Source organism: Pseudorasbora parva, chromosome 22 (assembly GCF_024679245.1).
Source record: "Pseudorasbora parva isolate DD20220531a chromosome 22, ASM2467924v1, whole genome shotgun sequence".
NCBI lineage: Eukaryota > Metazoa > Chordata > Actinopteri > Cypriniformes > Gobionidae > Pseudorasbora > Pseudorasbora parva.
This window is the reverse complement of record NC_090193.1, coordinates 31,400,399-31,417,885: the sequence shown is the minus strand read 5'-3', so window position 1 is coordinate 31,417,885 and position 17,487 is coordinate 31,400,399. Positions and strand designations below refer to the sequence as shown.

Genomic DNA, 17,487 nt, shown 5'->3' with positions numbered 1-17,487 from the left:
TTCCTCATCACAAATCACATCGGAAAGGCATTTTTTTTTTTTTTTAAATAAAAACTAATGTGAAATGTGAAAATAAAGTGCCTAGAAAAATGTTTAATTATAATAAAAGCATCTATTGGGTAGGGTTAGGGAGAGGTGTAGGGAGGGCTTTTAGTGTTCCTTTAAAGGGTTATTTCACCGAAAAATGAAATAAAATGAAAATTCTGGCAAATCCTGAATCAATTGATTCATAACCGTTCGAATCTTTGTTTTGAAATCTCCTGGGGGGGGGTTGTGTAGTTTTGTGTGAACTTCCCTTTAAAGGCTGCATCCATACACTCTGTTATTATTCCATCCTGTTAATGTACAACTGAGGTGCAAATAGTATGTATCTGTCAAAATAAAGTATAAATTACATGTAATTACCATTTATATTACAAATAACTGCAACTTTATATGGTGTTAAAAGAATATATTAGTAAATAGAATCTACAGCTATTTGCACTTAGTGTAAATATAATCTAGTTGCTATTAGCATCTATTGCTATTTGCACTTAATGTAAATAGCATCTAGATTCTGTTTACACTTATTGCAAATAGCCGCTGAGTTTTTTTTTTTTTTTTTTACTCTGAGAAAAAATACTTCATCAGAAAAATGAAGTTGTTTCTAACCTGTAGGAGTTTCTTTTTTTCTGTTGAACATAAACAAAGATATTTTAAAGAATATTGATAATCACACCGTAGCACACCGTAGCCGTTGACTTCCATTGTATTTTTTTTCCTACTATGGAAGTCAACGGTCCTATCCCAAATGGCACTCTAAACCCTCACGATCTTCTTCTGAGTCCGCATTTTCACAACATAATGCTGCTTTGACTGCCGGGAAGAAGTCTGCTGCGTAACCCACACTAGTGCGGGCTTGGCAGAAGTGCCCATTGAGGGCGCATCACCTAAAATGACAAATGGGACACCCTGCGGTCCCATGGACTTAATGGAAACACGCACACAGTGGCCATTGTAAGTCCACAAGACCGAAAGTGCACATGAAGTGTGCCATTTGAGACAGGGCCAATGTGTGCCATCAACTGTCTGATTGCAGCTGAAAATTAGAGCAGTTTGTCCATTTAGGGCTACTGTAGAAACATGACGGTACATAATGGTGACTTCACCCGTGGTGTATGTAGATAAAAAAATGGGCTCATCCTAAGGTAATTAAAACGTCTCGGTTACGTATGTAACCCTAGTTCCCTGAGGGAACGAGACGCTGCGTCGAAACGCTGTGAGAACGCCTCTGTTTAAATGCGTCGTGAAGCGCCTGTAGAACCATTCCATCGGAAAAAAGATCGATCGTCGGCGTGATGACGTCATCGACCGGAAGCTATAAAACGTCCGTGAAAACAAACAGGAACTAACTTCTGATAAAGCCTGAAGTAAGTGATCACGGACACGCCGGGAGTATGGCAAAGCGACGCAGCGTCTCGTTCCCTCAGGGAACTAGGGTTACATACGTAACCGAGACGTTCCCTTTCGGGGAACTCGAGCTGCGTCGAAACGCTGTGAGAACGCTTATACCCACATCGCCATAGGACCAAGTGTCTCGTATGTGTGAAGCCGAAGCGCACACGGTTACGAGAGTACCTGTGCCCCTACAGTAGATGCCAGGTCTAGTTCGTAGAACCTGACAAAGGTAGAAGGAGACGACCAACCGGCCGCGTTACAGATATCATGGAGGGAAGCCCCCGACAAAAGTGCTTTAGAAGCAGCCATACCCCTGGTTGAGTGCGCCCGGACAGCCAGTGGAGACGGCTGCCCGGTAGCTTCATAAGCAAGTGAGATGGCCTCGACCACCCACTTGCTCATCCTCTGCTTGGATACTGGGGCCCCCTTCTTAGGGGGTCCAAAGCAAACAAACAATTGTTCAGTTTTTCTCCACAGGGCAGCTCTGTGGACATAAGTATCCAGTGCCCTCACAGGACACAGCAGATTTAATCTTTCCTGGTCTGACGTCATAAATGGAGGAGGACAGAAGGCTTGTAGAGTGATGGGGCCCCGTGGGCTCGTAGGAACCTTGGGGACATAACCCGGCCTGGGATGCAGAAATGCTTTCACCATCCCTGGCGCAAACTCTAGACATGAGGGCTCTACCGACAGAGACTGAATATCTCCTATCCTTTTAAGAGATGATATGGCCAAAAGGAAGATGGTTTTTAGAGTGAGGAACTTATCCGAAACCTCCTCCAGAGGTTCGAACGGAGGTCCGGACAAGCCCCTCAAAACAATGGCCAAGTCCCATGCCGGGACCCTCGAGTGCATAACTGGCCTCAACCTTAATGTGCCACGAAGGAAGCGTGTAATTAGAGGGTGTCTTCCCAAAGACACTCCACTGCAAGGGACGTGGACAGCACCCAAGGCCGCCACGTACACCTTAAGTGTGGAGGGGGTCAACCCTGCAGAGAACCTCTCCTGCAGGAACTCCAGCACTGTACCAACCGGGCAGTTAACTGGATCCCACTGGCGTTCTCTGCACCATGCTGAGAAAAGTCTCCATTTCAAAGCGTACAGCTTCCTTGTGGACGGAGCTCTGGAGTGTAGGATGGTCTCTACGACCTCGGCCGAGAGACCCTCCTCTATGAGCCTAGCCCCCTCAGAGGCCAGGCCCACAGTTTCCACATCTCTGGGCGTGGGTGCAGGAATCTCCCGCCCGCCTGAGAGAGTAGATCCCTCCTGGTCGGAATCTCCATCGGAGAGCCTTCCAGGAGAGATATCAGGTCCGCAAACCATACTCGGGTCGGCCAGTTCGGAGCCACTAGAAGTACCTGGGCCCCGTCCCGGCGTACCCTCTCCAGAACTCCTGGAAGCAGGACAATCGGGGGGAAGGCGTACAGAGGCAGCCTCGGCCACTCCTGTACCATGGCATCCAGCCCCAGCGGGGCCGGATGGGTCAGAGAAAACCACTGCGGGCAGTGAGAATTCTCCGCCGAAGCGAACAGGTCTATCTCTGCCTTCCCATAAACCTTCCAAAGGAGCTCCACCACCTCTGGATGGAGTCTCCATTCCCCGGGCCTCGGCCCCTGTCTCGACAGGCTGTCTGCTTCCTGATTCAGGGCCCCCGGGATATATACTGCCCTGACTGACAGCAACTTCCCTTGGGCCCACAGGAGGATCCGATGTGCCAATTTGTCCAACGGACGAGACTTCAGACCCCCCTGGTGGTTTATGTAGGCCACCACGGACGTGTTGTCTGTTCTGACTAGTACATGGTGGCCCCTGAGGTCGGGCAGGAACTGTTTCAATGCAAGAAACACTGCGAGCATCTCTAGCCGATTTATGTGCCAGTGCCGCTGATGCTCCTGCCATAGACCCTGGGACGAGCGACCACTCATGGTCGCCCCCCAGCCCGTGAGAGAGGCGTCTGTCGTTAGCGTTACGCGACGAACAAGAGCCCCCAACACGGGACCCTGAGATAAAAACCCCGGGTTTTTCCACATGACCAGAGCACGTAGGCATCGCCGCGTGACTTTGATCGTGCGGAGCGGATTTCCCCTCGGGGAGAACCCTTTTGTCTTGAGCCACCACTGCAGTGGCCTCATGTACAGTAGGCCAAAAGGTATCACGTTGGACGCTGCTGCCATGAGACCTAACAGTTTCTGGAACTGTTTCACAGTGACGGCTCGGCCTAGCTTCTGTTCTTTGGCGGCTGCCAGGATCGATGCTATGCGTGTTGGCGATAATTGCGCCCGCATAATTACCGAGTCCCAGTTCACACCCAGAAAAGTGGTTCTCTGAGCCGGAGAAAGCACACTCTTCTTGGCGTTCAGCCTCAACCCCAGCTTCGACATATGGGCGAGAACAGCATCTCGATGCTGAACCGCCATCTGCTCTGTATTCGCTAGAATCAGCCAGTCGTCGATATAGTTCAATATGCGGATGCCCTGTAGACGCAGCGGCGCCAGAGCTGCATCCACACACTTGGTGAACGTGCGGGGTGACAGTGCTAGACCGAAGGGAAGTACACGATATTGGTATGCCTCTCCCCCGAAGGCAAACCTCAGGAACTTCCTGTGATGTGGAAGGATGGAGACATGAAAATACGCATCTTTGAGGTCTATGGTGACAAACCAATCCTCCGATTTGACCTGCGCTACAATCTGTCTGAGTGTAAGCATCTTGAATTTGAGCTTGGCCACCGAGCGATTCAATAGCCGCAGATCTAATATCGGGCGTAAGCCCCCATCCTTCTTCGGCACGATGAAGTAACGGCTGTAAAAGCCAGACTCCCTGCTGGGAGGGGGAACCCTCTCTATAGCCCCTTTTTGCAGGAGTGTCTCTACTTCCTGTGCCATTACCAGAGCCTGCTCCGGGCCCACCTCTGTAGGCAGGACACCGCAGAAAGGAGGTGGCCGACTTCCGAATTGAATGGCGTACCCCCTTTCTATTATCTGCAGGACCCAACGAGATATATTTGGTAGACGTTTCCACTCGTCTAGAAAATCTACTAAGGGAACCAGCCTCTCGAGGCTGGCCTCTGGTGTATTTTGAGCAACAAGCACAGTGCCCTGAAGCGGCGGACCGGCAGGGAACAACTGACTTGACTGCTCGGGGACCCCCCGAAGGGGGTGCGGACCACCCTCGGGTGGCCCGCGGAGACCGACTGCGCCCCGGCATTGCGGCAGGGTTGGCAGCGCGGCCCCCCGAGGGTGCCGTAGGGAAACGGGTACCGTAGGCAGGGGTAAGCACCGTTTCCCTACGGGGGGAACCACCCTCAGCGTCCTGACGCTTCTGGCGTCAGGAACGCTTCGACGAGGCCTTCTTGGCGATCAGGACTGTCCGCAGATCAGCCCTGCCCCTCGAAGGCCTCGTCTGAGAGCGCCGCCCCTCGTCCCCACGCTGAGGGGGAGCTCGGGCAGCGACGCTCTGTTTCTGCTGAGCCCTGTAGGAGGAGCTCGTACTCGGCCTGGGCTGCTTGGTGGTATCAGCAGCAGCCCCAGGGACCTGGACCCGGAGAGGGAGGAACTGCTTGAGCGCCGCAGCTTGCTTTTTCGACTCCTGGAACCTCTCGGTGACAGTGTGAACTGCGTCACCGAAGAGGCCTCCAGGAGAAAGCGGCGCATCGAGCAGAAAGGCTTTCTCCCTCTCCTTGATGTCTGTGGGGTTTAACCATAAATGCCTCTCCGTAGCCACCAATGCTGCCATGGAGCGGCCAACACATCTGGCCGTCTCCTTGGTGGCCCGGAGAGCTAGATCGGCTGATGATCTTAATTCAGCGATAATATCACCCCCCACAGCATCACTACCGTCCAAATCCCTCAGCAGGTCAGCCTGGTATGCCTGCACGATAGCCATCGTGTGCAGGCATGCAGCCGCTTGACCCGCCGCCGAGTACGCTTTACCCACCATCGCCGACGTTGTTTTTAGAGGTCTGGTGGGTAAAGTCGGGGCCTTCAGGGACGATGCCGAGGAAGGCGAGAGATGGCTCGCAAGCGTCTCTTCAACCTTTGGCATCGCCCCATAACCATACTGTCTCAGCCCGCAAATGTTGCTGTAGACCGAAGTCTGCGGGCTGAAGACACGATATGAAGCCGGTCTCTTCCACGATCTTGCCACCTCGGTGTGCAAATCGTGGAAGAACGGCAGGCCCCGTCGCTGAGGTTCTGAAGCGCGAGACGGCAGGAAGCGTTCGTCTAGCTTACTATGACGTTTTCTTCCTGCCTCAGATCTTTCAGTGGGCCAGTCGATGTTTAATCTGGCCACTGCTCGCGTCAAAACCTCAACTAGCTCCTCACTAGCAGGGGACTGAAGTGGCGAATCTTCAGTATCGATACTTTCAACGTCCAACTCCTCAGAGCTGGACAGATGAAGTACCGGCGGCTCTCTCGGGGGGGAAGAAACCGCCATGCGTGCTTCCATGCCCCGAGAAGAACCGCTGGATGGAGCAGGTGAGGGCAGAGATAAGGCAGCGCCCGTCTCTAACCCCTCTGCAACATCCAATTGTGATCCCCACGACTGCAGCCTCCGCTCCGCCTCGGCGGCAGCGGGACCAGAGCCGCGGGGAACACGAGCCGAGGCACCCTCCTCGAAGAGTGCCCGGCGGGAGCGCAGCGTTCTCAGTGGCATACGCTCACAGTGCTCGCAAGCAGCCCCCTCGAGGGCTGCCTGGGCATGCTGCGCTCCCAAGCATGCAACACAGAGAAGATGTGTGTCCCCGCCCGTGATGTAGCGTGGGCAGGGAGGAACACACTTTCTGAAATTGCTGCTTTCACTCGCCATTCTATCTATTTTATTTTCTCTTTTTTTCTGTTAATATATGGAATATTTAACAAAAAGGGTGGAAAATCTCTGCTTTCTTGTATAATAGACAGACAAAAACACCAAATAGACAGACAGGTTCACACAGATCGCTTGCTGAAGGCTCAGAAGCTAGTTCCTGTTTGTTTTCACGGACGTTTTATAGCTTCCGGTCGATGACGTCATCACGCCGACGATCGATCTTTTTTCCGATGGAATGGTTCTACAGGCGCTTCACGACGCATTTAAACAGAGGCGTTCTCACAGCGTTTCGACGCAGCTCGAGTTCCCCGAAAGGGAACAACGGTTCATTATGTAAGGTCATTAGCCACCAAAAGTCCAGTTTAACCAAAAACTACAGAATCTGCGCTGGTTTTTCGTATATTTGAGCTATTGCTCGTATTGAAAAATGCTGCATGTGCAAATGAACAATGTTATCAGTATTCAGGATTCATTCTTAGTGAAAATCCAAGAGAAATGCAGTGAAAACTGCAAAGTGCTGAATCAAAAATTGAGTTTGCCACATTGTGGCATGTAGTGTACTTCATTTTTTTGTGAGTTGCTCAGCTAGTAGCCTAGCTAAGATACTCATAATTAGCCAAAAGTCCCTTTCATGAAAAGTCTGTTCACTTGGCGGCCATATTTGCAACACCTCCAGGCAGCATTTCCGGGCATCCAAGACTAAATGGGGGACTCCCCATCCCCATTGAAATCTCAAACATTATTTGCTGAACATATTTTAAATCAGCAACAAAAGTCTACACTAAATGTTGTTTATTATGCTCAAATAGCATTAAAAAGGGCCAGATTTGAGAAATCCTGCATTAAAGTGACGCATTAAAGATTAATTCATCATCAGTGAAGATGGCAAGTGTTGAATGTTTAGACAACGTTTGCCATTTTCCAAACGAATGACTCCACATGCACAAATATTCACGCATGTTCATTACTGAATGTCACTTCAATATAGCCGTAGATGATTGACAAATTGCGTTCACCGCGCCCATCATTGATGGATGAAATTAAGTAATTACATACGTCTTAAATGGAGCTGAGCCTCTTGGGATATTTGCTGGGAGGAGGAGAAGAGAGTACTATTCCCAAGCTTTTTTGTCTTTTTTTAATCCATTACAAATCCATTGCACTGTCAACTTGATTTATGTGGCGCCAGGCCTGTGTCTCTTTCAATGTCACGCACATAAAAAATAAAGACGACGTCCTTATCATATACGATGATATCTGCTCTTCCATTCAGCCTCCTTAAAGTTTGAACAGGAAAGAAAAACTCGCCTTTAGTTCCAGCGCCAGATACACTCACGCATGGGTAGTTTGGGTGACTTCTTATTGTAATAAAAACTTCAAAGCTTTTAGGGTCACAGGGTCCAAAAATAACACTTGCAGAGAGCCAGCTGCAGGTAAAAAAGGAGAGTAAATAAAATGTGGCTGGAGCTGCAGCGTAGTTCATGGTCTAAATCAAGGGGGTCTTAATACCCGGAGAGTTTAAAATTGTAGCATTCCTTCCCATTCATCTTAATGGCAGTTGTTTGGCTGGCATTTGTTTTTAATGATTTGTGGTTTTTATATGTTAGCTGCAAAATACTTTTTAATGGCTGTCGATGGAGATTAAGGCTTTTTGGACCCAGATGCTGTGACCAAACCTGACCATAACCCTTAGTTTTAGTTTTTCTTGCTTGATTAAAATCAACTGAATAAGCGACTGTGAATATACACTATATTGCCAAAAGTTTTGGGACGACTGCATTTACATGCACATGAACTTTAATGACATCCCATTCTTAATCGGTAGGGTTTAATATGGAGTTGGCCCACCCTTTGCCACTATAACAGCTTCAGCTCTTCTGGGAAGGCTTTCCACAATAGTGTGTGTTTATGGGAATTTTTGACCATTCTTCTAAAAGCACATTTGTGAGGTCAGGGACTGGTGCTGGATAAAAAGGCCTGGCTTGCAGTCTCTGCCTTTATTCATCCCAAAGGTGTTCTATCAGGTTCAGGTCAGGACTCTGTGCAGGTCAGTCAAGTTTCTCCAAACCAAACTCGCTCATACATGTTTTTATGGTCATGTTGGAACAGAATGGGGTCATCCCCAAACTGTTCCCAGACAGTTGGGAGCATGAAATAGTCCAAAATGTCTAAGTATGCTGAAGCATTAAGAGTTCCCTTCACTGGAACCAAGGGGCCAAGACCAACCCAAGAAAAACAACCCAACACCATAATCCCCCCTCCACCAAACTTAACATGTGACACAATTCAGTTAGGGAAGTGCCATTATCCAGGCAACTGCCACTCCAGAGAACACATATCCACTGATCTAGAGTGGAGTAGCGGCATGCTCTACACCACTGCATCCGATGCTTTGCATTGCAGTTTGTGATTTAAGGCTTGGATGAGGCTGCTCAGCCATGGAAACCCATTCTATGAAGCTCTCTGCACTGTTCTTGAGCTAATCTGAAGGCCACACAGTTTGGAGGTTTGTAGCTATTTGCTCTGCAGAAAGCTGCGACTTCTGCGCACAATGCGCCTCAGCATGCGCTGACTGATTTTATGTGCCCTACCAATTCGTGGCTGAGTTTCTGTTAATCCCAATTGCTTCTTCCACTTTGTTATAATACCACTAACAGTTGACCGTTGAATATTTAGTAATGAGGAATTTTCACGAATGGGCTTATTGCACAGGTGCCAACCTATCACGGTACCACGCTTCAATTCACTGAGCTCCTGAGAGCGATCCATTCTTTCACAAATGTTTGTAGAAGAGTCTGCATGCCCAGTGCTTGATTTTATACACCTTTGGACATGGAAGTGATTGAAACGCCTGAATTCAATTATATGGAGGGGTGTCCCAATACTTTTTGCAATGTAGTGTATATCCTGTGTGTGTGTGTGCGTGCGTGCGTGCGTGCGTGCGTGCGTGCGTGCGTGCGTGCGTGCGTGCGCGCATGTGTATTTGGAGTTAATAAGTTTTAACTCATTATTTTACTGAAGTAATGCCAATTTTGGCAGGTGTTGTTAAAAAGTTAATTTTGGATTCAGATAGTGCAGCTTAATTGATTGATGATAAAGAGCTATAATGAAGACTTTGCTATGCCAGAATGTGAATAGCTGCTGGTTTGACCTCTATATTCAGGTAAGAGAGAAAGTTGTTGCTGATTGTTTAATATCAGCATATCAAATGAAGTGCTGATGAGCATGTGATTTACAGAAGGGCCTTTAATAGGTAACCTTGTCACCTTGTCCCTCCAACTGGCATGGAAATTCTGTTAACAAGAGCAGTTCTCCAGACCTTCTCTTGTAAATCTCCATCTCTGGACCTCTGTCCTGTAGGTCTGTCATGAAAAACTTTATTTTCCATATAGATGTGTGTGTGTGTGGGGGGGGGGGGGGGGGGGGGGGGGTTGTTTTTCTCTCTGTTGTTTGTCAACATTGTTTTGTATTCGCTTTGGTGCATGGTTGTAGGGCACCCCACTTGACAGTCGTCTCAACAGGAAGAACTGGGGTGGGTTCATGCAAGGTGAGATTTTAGGTCACTTGTCACTTAAGCTGACGATAGGGAGAGGGAGAGAGAGAGAGAGCTTGTGTTATGAAGTGTTTGACTACAGGCTTGGAGGGCAAGTTGTGTTAAATGACAGCTACTGTCCTTCTCCCCTTCTTGTGCTATATGCTGTTAGGCTGAACTCTGGACTGACTAGAGCAAACTGCTTCCTATTCAGTTCAGGCTGTTATCATTTCTAACACGGTGTTTGTTATAAATGGCTTGGTGTCAGTCATGTTTGCTTTCAGTGTGTTTGGATTAGGACTGCACATTTAATTTCAATCAAGTTAATTACATCATATTCCAAATAATTATTATATTATATTTTATAATTTTCTATGTGTGTGTATGGAATAGGGCTGGCAATTTATTTGACATTTTTATCAAGTTAATTTCATGATATGACATAATTTTGTACTATAGTTATACATCACATCAATTACTTCTTCAATCACATTCAGTTCAATTCACATGTATTCACATTGTTCACTTCATTCATTTCACATTCAATTCACATTCAGTTCACTTCAATCACTTCAAATTCAGTTCAATTCAATTCACATTTAATTCAAACAGTTCAATTTATATTTAATTCACATTAAATTTACTTCATTCAATTCACATTCAGTTCAATTCACATTCTGTTTAATTTCACTTCAACTTCACTTCACATTCAGTTCATTTTTCCTTCACATTCACTTCACATTCACATTACATTCAGTTTACATTTACCGGTACTTTACATTCACATCACATTCACATTGCTTATAGTGGGAATAAAATTGCTCACATATTGGGAAAATCCTTATGGTATTTGCATACAGTTTAGGGACATGATTAATAAATTAATTTCACTAAATAGACAAAATCATTGGTCCTAGTTTGGATGTAAATGAGTGATGTCTGTTAGCTTTGTTTATCTCAATTCCCTCATGTACTTCCATTTATTTTTACAGAATATCCCATGGCTCTAACTCATGCCGGCAAATAATAACGCATATGGCTGATGACTTGCTGTGAATGACACCATAACGGATGTCTATTTTTGATTAATGAACCTCAACATGGTGTCATGTATTTCACTACAATGTTGGTTGCTATAGGCCCACAGTCACTGGCAATCCACAACACTGAAGCGTTCGCCTGCCAAACATGAGCACTTGGCCCAGACGCTTAAACGGAACCATTCATGGAGCACATTTATAGTGGACATACTGCTGGTCAGAACTTTCTTACAGGCCGCCATTTGGAAAGGCAGTCAAGCTGCTTTCAGATCTCTCTCTCTCTCTCTCTCTCTCTCTCTCTCTCTCTCTCTCTCTCTCTCTCTCTCTCTCTCTCTCTCTCTCTCTCTCTCTCTCTCTCTCTCTCTCTCTCTCTCTCTCTCTCTCTCTCTCTCTCTCTCTCTCTCTCTCTCTCTCTCTCGCGCACGTGTTATTTACCTAAAACCTAATTAAGTTGTCACAGAGTGAGAGAAAGACAAAGAATTCAATGAGTACACTCAGGACTATAGTAATAATAATAATAAATGCAAACATTAGAATAATAACAACAAGACCAATACATTGACCTGTCGCTATTCCCCAGCCTGTGTGGGTCGATGATAGCTGCACTACAGGAGCTCTGTGTGTGTGTGTGTGTGTGTGAGATCATCATTGAGGCTAATGATGTCCCCGGGACCCTTCTGAAACTGGTGGGACTTACACAACGCTTCACAATCTTGTACTGTAAACTCTGACTCTGTATCAAGCTTTGATGTATATCTATCCGTCTGCCCATCATTTTTTTTCCTGTCTATCTCTCTCGGGTGTTCTGCTTTTCTATATGCTGCTGTCGTTTCCATGTTTTGATATATATTTATGACATGGATACGCTGCTTTTCAGAATAATAATGTAATATCAGACGCAGCGTAAACTGACTCTGTTCCGTTTACTGACCTCTATATGACGTGACCTCTGCTGCACTCAGTAAGTGCTTGTGATGGATTCCAGTCATATATCTGTGTCTACATATTCTGCTGAACAGCATAAGGCCTGACACAAGAGTACAGACTTTACGTTTGAAGGTACCGTATGAAGATTCGTGATGAACACCGGAGCACATAGTGAAGGAAGCTGACGGTTAAGCTGAAAGGAAAGTGCAGAGTCAATCTGATTTTGATATTGATATTGATATGTCCTCGGCTCGAGAAAATGACATCTTTGCTTCTTGCGCTCACTTCGCTTAAACTAAGCATATCTCTTTGACAGTTTGCCGACAAACACCGATGTGACCTGACATTGACGGAGAGGCTAGTTGGAAACGGTGTAATTTCTAAAGGCTATTTTGAGCGTTAGACAGATGCCTCATTTACGTAGATCAATAGAACAGATCTCGGGGGCGGAGTGGGCCGGACTGACACTGGGGAGGCCCATGTGACTCTCACTAGAGGCCTGCTATATATATCCCAGCCTCTCACTGGGTGTCATATTGCCACGGTTACCGACGTGCCCAATGCGCCAGCACCTGATTCGAGGTGGCGAAGGGGACTTGCTGAGATGGATAATGAGATGAGTCAGCCATGACATGGCAGAACAACGGAAAGGAAAGTGTAGGACAAAAAAGGGTGGACATTGAGGTATAGAAAGGTAAGAGAGCAAGATGCAGAGATCTGAGGATGCTACATAACCAGAGATTCCTGTTTCGTTGAGTCATGGTTCAATGAAGTACATTGGTTCTCTAATAAAGCCATAATCCACAAGGAAATAAATTACCTAAAGACAGTGTTCATTTTGATGATGATGTTCCTTGATGAAAACAAAATAAGACGGTAAAAAACAGTTTGGAATGACTGACAAACTGACAAAAAATTACTGTTATTTTGGTCAACGAATAAAAACGGGACTAAAATATTAGGGATGGCTGATTAGGGAAGAGATCCCGTCAGAACTGATGTCCTGTGTAATTGGATCGCGTGTCAAACTGTTAAACTGCTGAAATCACGTGACACTGGTGACCCGAATCATTGATCGATTCATTGATACATGACCGTTGGAAGCTGGAATCTTTATTTGAGGAACACGGAAGAGAAGACAATGCTGAATAAAGTCGTAGTTTTTCATATTTTTGGACCAAAATGTATTTTCGATGCTTCAAGAGATTCTAATCAACCAACTGATGTCACATATGGACTACTCTGATGATGTTTTTATTAGCTTTCTGTACATGGACAGTATAGTGTGCATAGACTGCATTATGCTCTGGGACTAAAATATAAAAATATCTTAATCTGTGTTCTGAAGATGAACGGAGGTCTTACGGGTGTGGAACAACATTAGGGTGAGTCATTAATGACATCAATTTCATTTTGGGGTGAACTAACCCTTTAAGATGACCCTGATAAATGTTGGAAATATATATATTTATCAGGGTCATCTTAAAGGTGACCCTGAGATTTTATATATAAAATATATAAATATATATAATAAATTCTCAATATAATATTGAACCAGTCAGTACGGCATTCACGGTTCAACGCTCTTGTGAATTGCATTTTTTTTTTCGGTTTGGCATTTCATTGATTATTTATATTTCTCTCAGTTTATTTCACATCTAATATGAGCAAATATTCAATCATGTGCACTAAAGTATATATATATATATATATATATATATATATATATATATATATATATAGTCACAGCTGTTTAACAGCCTACTGAAGTGGTGAATTATCAGTAAATAAATGCTTAACTTTCATTTGTTCCTGCACACAAAGCTATCATATGGCTTCAGAAGACTTGGAATATAACGCATGATTCAGATGGTCTACTTTCATGGTGCTTTTGTGTCCTTTTTGATGCTTGAAAGCCTCATTCTCAATTCAGTGTAGATTAATATGCTTCACACAACATATAAGGCTAGCTTTTATGCTTTTTATAGCAATCACGCAGTGCCAGTCCTGCCTCATTTGGCACCCTGGGCTTTGCCTATGTCACCTTCTGTGTTAGTCTGGCTCTGCTGTTACATCATAACTTGGGAAAGCAACAACTAAAATGTGTAATAATGAAATTCTTTTCCCCGAAAGCATCATTAACCAACTATGGTCGCAAGTTCTGTCGTTATAAGCATAGTTGAAAAAGTTTCTTGAAACCATAGTTCCAATGAGCATTCACAAACAGCATTGCTAAGTTTTATGGTTGGAACGATAGCTCTCGACCTTTGGTTGGAACCATAGTTTCTTGGTGGCATGTCATGTGGACTTAATAAAACCTTATCTTGAGCAAAATAAGCAAGCTGACATTCAGTACCATCTACATATTCCATTTCAAATATAGAAATGTTTAATTTACGTCTTAGTTTGTCCAGAGAATTAGGATGAGTCCCCAATTGTAAAGTTTTCTAGTGACTGATCTAAATTTTTCAGTTGGCCAAATTTAATTTCTGTGAATTGATTTAATTGATGCAATTATATACACTATATATTAACTTTACTTTATATATATATATCAGAGATGATGGTCAGAGATGTCCAGTAAGTATGCAATTGAATGAATAAATGTAGGCTAAAATTAAAATAACATAGTATTCAATATACAATATACATTGTTTAAAAGCTACTGTATTATTACTTTATTCAAGAGCTGTGATTGATTTTATTAACATAATTTTAGACGTGAACTGTCCCTTTAAGGACAAGTGTTCACAATCACTAGGCTGCGCTGCTAAGACCTGTTTGCATCTCATATAAAGACACACGCAATTTTACTGTCACTTTAGACATAACCGACTGTGTTTATATATGTTAACCTTGTGTGTATTTGACAGTATTAGCGTAGTAAGACGTAGTCCAGTAATCAAGTGTGTTTGACAGGCATGCGTGCTCAGTGCATGTAAAACGCAAATTAATTTTTTTTACCGACAAGGCTTTAAAGCGCGGCTAAACACCCCTTAACTTTAGTGCATATCAGTGCGTAGACTCACAGGCACACTCAAACAGATATCGCTGTGTATCAACCTCAGGAGCTGAAATTCAGATGGTAATCGGTATTTCATTTTCCAACACATGCTGTAAGGAGTAGATCAATCAAAACAGACCAATGTTTGTCTGACCAATCTGCATGTGAACCTACTGTAGACCTCCAAAACAAATTTAGGAACCTTTAAAATAGCAAAAAAGGGGCACTTTAAAAATGTGCTCCCCTCCAACAGAGATACCGTAGAATGACTTTTTCCTAAAATGTTAGCCTGTCGATATGTTAACATTGAGATGGTGGCAAAGTGAGCAGATTGTTTGTTCACACTTTTACGATGTGATCACTTAGTGTCTTGTGCCAGAATTATCCACAAAGCAGTGCATTGTGAAAAACAGACTATTAACGTCACTTTGATGGGTAATGGAATTAGCAGCTGTCTCACATAGTCTCTTGCTTAGTTCGCTTATGCGAAACCGATCGCCTCTTATAGGGCTAATAGAGCCGTTAGCACCTTAGCACTGTGATTGACTACCCTGCATATATTAGGTGCCTGCATTAGTAAAGGACTCAATTATTATACAGAGAATCTTTTTACACCAAGCACAGATTTGAAGTGACATTTCTTAATTTTTCCCCGAACCTCGTCGGCCTTTCCCTGCGGGGCGACGTTTGAGTGGCTTTACTCCATCAAACCCTAAAGCTAGTTTGGAGAGATGTGCGTGCCAGTGCTTGACTGTTGTGTTTTTTACTTAACTGCTGCAAAGTCAAGCATACATTCTAGCTCGGCTCTCACACACGGAGATGACTGCATGGAGGCATGCCCTTCGTTAGACTCTCATGGTTTTTCCCTTTTTATGAATTTCTTATGTTTCCTTAAACAAAGAAATGAGAGGGCTTAGACAAAACACTTCTGAAGCAAGAACTACACCATTTCGGTAATCAGTCCCTGTAGTCCTGGATCAAAGACACATCTGGGCGGCTCGGCTCACATGCCGAAGCCGGACTCGCCGAGGTCAGGGAGGTCACGTTATTCTGACATCTACAACTTCCACCTCATAGCAAACACGCAAAGCATGACATCGCGGTCAGTTGCCTTTAGCTCTTGTTCGTGTAGCGCAGTAGTTCGGTGAGACCTGCGGGAGAAGGACGTCATTAATCTTCATTCTGCACCTTTCAGTTCATATTAAGCAACACAATACCAATGGGACTGTTTGAAAGAATGCCTGAATTATTGCTATGAAGCATCTGTCCCCGTGGCATTAACTAATATAGACTGCACATTACTCGCTTTAAAAGTCATTTTTAACACTGCAGCTAATGAATGTTAGCCTGAGCGCTGAGCTAAACATTAAATGTGACAAAAGAAGAATGTGAAAATGGAAAGAACAACAACAAAAGAATGATGAGGTAATCATAAGCATACACACAGTGCCTCAAAGTTTAAATAACTTTTATTTCATTATTTTTGCTCCTATCGAACATTTCTACAACTATGGACCGGTAGACTTAAAGGGACATTCCAAGGGATGTTCACTTAAAAAAAGGAACATTCTTTCATTATTCTCACTCTCATGTCAGTTTATTATCACATTTCAGAAATTACGTGATGCGTCATATTTTTTGGAATAAATGTCTTTATGTATTTATCTTGCTATGATAGTAACATACCAATATGAACAAAATGAATGGCTTAAATCTAATAGTAAAATATTAAATTATTTATTTGAATTGTCATGTTTCATTTTTCATGTCAAACGAGCTCTTTACTACTATTATAATACTAAATATCGTAAACTTTTAGGGGGGAAATTTTAATTGTAATTAAACTCATTCATTACACACAGACTGATATATTGCCAATGTTATTTATTTTAATTTTGATGATTATAACTGACAACTAAGGAAAATCCCAAATTCAGTATCTTAGAAAATTAGAATATTACTTAAGACCTATGCAAAGAGAGGATTTTTTCACAAACCCCATAGATTTTCTATGGGGTTAAGGTCAGGCGAGTTTGCTGGCTAATTAAGAACAGGGATACCATGGTCCTTAAACCAGGTACTGGTTGCTTTGGCACCAAGTTCTGTTAGAAAATAAAATCTGCATCTCCATTAAGTTGGTCAGCAGCAGGACGCATGAAGTGCTCTGAAACTTCCTGGTACACGGCTGCGTTGACCTTGGACCTCAGAAAACACCTTGGACCTCCTCTCTTCCTCCAGACTCTGGGACCCTAATTTACAAAGGAAATGCAAAATTTACATTCAGAGACCATAACTTTGGACCACTCAGCAGTCCTTTTTGTCTTTAGCCCAGGCGAGATGCTTTTGATGCTGTCTGTTGTTAAAGAGTGGCTTGACACAAGGAATGCGACAGCTAAAACCTGTGTCTTGCATGCGTCTGTGCATAGTGGTTATTGAAGCACTGACTCCAGCTGCAGTCCACTCTTTGTAAATCTCCCCCACATTTTTGAATGGATTTTGTTTCACTATCCTCTCCATGATGCAGTTATCCCTATTGCTTGTACACTTTTTTCTACCACGTCTTTTCCTTCCCTTCGCCTCTCTATTAATGTGCTTGGACACAGAGCTCTGTGAACATCCAGTTTCTTTTGCAATGACGTTTTGTGTCTTGCCCTCATTGTGCAAGGTGTCAATGGTGGTCTTTTGGACAACTGTCAAGTCAGCAGTCTTCCCCATGATTGTGTAGCCTACAGAACTAG

The 17,487-nt window shown here is 44.3% G+C and overlaps 1 long non-coding RNA gene across 1 annotated transcript in view; it reads left to right on the top strand.

The window, feature by feature from the left end:
- Positions 1-17,487, top strand: part of LOC137058873 (uncharacterized) — a 74,692-nt gene that overhangs the window by 1,688 nt on the left and 55,517 nt on the right. The window lies entirely within an intron of this gene.